The 3,463-nt window shown below is 38.6% G+C and overlaps 1 pseudogene; it reads left to right on the plus strand.

The window, feature by feature from the left end:
• The first annotated feature begins 441 nt into the window (after nt 1–441).
• Nucleotides 442–589, plus strand: LOC115873039 (annotated as a pseudogene).
• The last annotated feature ends 2,874 nt before the right edge of the window (nt 590–3,463 follow it).

Below are 3,463 nucleotides of genomic sequence, written 5' to 3' on the forward strand. Positions count from 1 at the left end.
GAACCTGTCCTTAAACCAAAGGCAATCCTTCAAACAAAGTAGCTTAAAATCAGGAAAGGTGTACATGTTACTTGTATCCTCTTACCATACTTAATCTGTGTGTTGAGCGAATGGAGAAACGACTCTGTGAAGAAGAACATGATAGCAAGATTAGAGGAAAGCTCACTGGAAACTGGAGGTAGGCAGATTCATACACCCTTGCTTCCTAAAAGTGAGAGGGCACGGAACACTTATGGATGAAGATGAAAGACTACAGCCTTCATTCTCGATTCCAGCTTAACATAAAGAACACAAAAATCCTCGCCACTGAGCCAAAAGCAGCAGTAAGATGGATGGTTGGATGAATAAGAAAGATCGCTTTTGAAGCTATCAAAAGGCTTCATTTTGCCAAGATCCATAGTCATTGCCTATGGAAACAATAGTCAAGAAATCAAACAACATATACTTACCATGATCTGGAAGGTGGTTTCCCCAGGGCGAGGCTCATCCATTGCACTGCAGGTGTGCTGAGCCCTGCGAGTTCCCCAAATGAGGGAAAATCTACTACATAATTTGTGGTAGTGGGAGACTGCGCTCGCGCTCTCCCCTGAAAAGAAGAGAAATCAAACAACATGTTGCTTTAGGCCAGGGGTCTGCAAGGTGTGGCTTGTGAGCCATTGGTGGCTCTTTCAATAGGTACATGCGGCTCTGAAATACAAGTGAAAAAAAAAAAAGGCTATTATTCAGATAATGGTTACTTGTTTTGTTTATAAATATATATTTATGGCTCTCAAATAATATTTAATTGTTTTGAGGGACAGGATTAGCTCATCCATCTCAAAAAATTGCTTACTCCTATATTAAGAAGCTAAAACCCGTTGCCTTTGTCTTGTTTCTGCTTCCTGCAGAATAGAACTACTCCCTAGGGTTTCTAAGACTGTACATCTTTACAGGAGCAAATAACCTCATCTTTCTCCTTCAGAGGGGATGGTGGATTTGAAACACCAATCTTGTGGTTAGCAGTCTAACCCTTAACCAATGTCTTGGAAGAAGTAGAGCTAAACATTTCTTAGAATGGAGGAGGATGAGGCTGTGTCTCTGTGTCCTAGTCTCCAGCAGTTGGACATAGTATCAGGAGGGACCAGCCTCTGGGGAAGGTCATTATGCTTGGCAAAACAGAGGGTGAGAGAAAAAGAAGCAGACTCTCAACAAGATGAATTGACAGCAGTGGCAGCCACGTGCGTTCAAACATGGCGGCACTTGCGCAGAGAGCAGCCACCGTGTGGTTGTCCATAGTCGCTAAGAAGAACAAACTTGGTGACACATGGCATCAAAAGAGATTGCTAACTAAGTTGTTTTGCATAAAATAATGGTGGTATGTGAAGTCAGAAGCCATTACCATTCCAGTCGTCTAAATGTAGTATCTTCACGTGTGCATTAATTTTATTGGAACAAGTTTTAGCCCGATTGAATGGTTTCTAATTTACTAAGTCTCAGATTTCACAGCAATTCAATAAGATAAAAGGATTCCAACCTACTTCTCTCAGAGATTCATTGTCTATGTTTATTCCACAGCTGTCACCCACATTATTATTTTCCTTCCCATCATTATATAACAAGATTAAAGGACTACTAATAAATAAAATAATTCTTAGACATTGAAAAGATATGTTTAAAAAAAATAAAAAGTACTGAAAAGTTAAAACTAAATAGCAGTGAGGGAGAAAAATCAGACCAAAAGCAGTAGTAATTTTAAAATGGAAAATAAAACTAAAATACTGATACAAGGAATCCTCAAAAAGCTTGTGGAAAAAAGAAGTGGCAAGACAATGGATTTTTTCCCCACAAACTTTTTGAAAACCACTTGTATAAAACTCATGTTTTGAAAACAATGATGGCAACAAATGTACAAATGTATTTGACACAACGGATGGATGGATAGATTGTGATAAAGCTGTACGAGCCACCAATAAAATGATTAAAAAAAACAAAGACTCATAGGTAGGTACAGGAAAGCATCGACACAGAAGTTGATGTTTTATTCACTTAGTCATTGCTGAGTTGTGCCTGCCAGTCATCACCACACGGGCTGTGTCAAAAGAAAGCCATTCACGTTGATGCTGTCCACCAGTGAAAGCTGAGAATTAAGTGATATAAACATTTTAAGCATTTGTAACTTATAAAAGGAGCAATGCTGGAGTAAAGCTTCACAAACCAAAGTTACTGATCAAGATAGAGGATATTCTGATGTAACTGGGCCCATTTATGTGTTTATAATTCCATACAGAAATGTCGCGGAATAAGAAGAATGTAGAACTCACGTTGTCTTTATCTCTTTAAGCAAACTCGTTTTATCGGTTGCTGTTGCTGTTTTGAACTATTTGAGAATTAGAGGTGTTAGAAAGTACAATGCAAAATGATGACCCTTCACACCACAATCCTTCAGTGTGTGTTTCGTGAGGGTCTTCCCTTACATCATAGTCCCAGGACAGTTAACAACTTCAGACATTATTCTAAAGTATTACAAAACTCTAGTTCCTGTCTACACTTCAGTTTTTGTTAATTGACCAAGTTATGTCCTTGACTTCTCTTCTCCTAATACGTAACACACTCTAGGAGCAAGTTTTACAGTTGTTATTTTGTTTTCGTTTACTTTAAACTGAAAAATTTCTGCAGCTTTTTTCTTTTTGATATATAAATAAATATATATATATATATATATATACATGAAAAAATTAGTTCCCTCCTTCCTTTTTAATAGAATCTTCACCATACGAGATTGTTGGATGTTTCCTCATGCTTAGCCTCGGGGTATGCATTTCAGGCAGAGTACTACAGAGTGATATTGTGCTGTGCGTTGTAGGCGACTGACTACCTGTCTGTTTCATTCACTGCAACGAAACTCATTGAACTTTCTTGCTGATCCCTTCTTTTATTTGTTGATATTACTGCCCATGGTCAGGATGTTATTTAGGGTATCTTTTTATTTATTTCTTTTGAGAGAAAATAATTGTATGCAGCATATGCAATGAAAAGAGGGAGGTAGTAAGTCAACTGATATGACATCAAAGCTTTATCTGACCAAGCCCCAGGGTGTCTTTAATAGAGCACATAGGTTTTGTATTTCTTGTGACCCCTGTTGTGGTCTAGTTGCTGGCTAGGTAGCCCTATACTAATAGGGTGAAACTTGTGTGAGCCAGGAGTTTCTGCCTTTGACTGGGTGCTGTCTTACCTATCACGTCTCTCTCCTGTTAGTGGGAGATGTTTACATTTTCTTTTCTCTGACAGGTCTCCCATTACACAGAGTCCAGCTTTCTTGGGTTTTACTGTAGTACATTTCAGGAGGGAGCATATAAGCAGTAACCAATGGTCTGAAAGAAGAAGTTCAGACTGCACTGAATGCATGCCAAAAGCAATACTCCAGGAATTGATGAATACCTGTTGAAATGCTTCAACAAACTGAAGAAGCACTGGAAGCCCTCAC

This window comes from Echinops telfairi, unplaced genomic scaffold, assembly GCF_000313985.2.
Source record: "Echinops telfairi isolate 266 unplaced genomic scaffold, ASM31398v2 ScPeMD7_4;HRSCAF=17, whole genome shotgun sequence".
Lineage (NCBI taxonomy): Eukaryota > Metazoa > Chordata > Mammalia > Afrosoricida > Tenrecidae > Echinops > Echinops telfairi.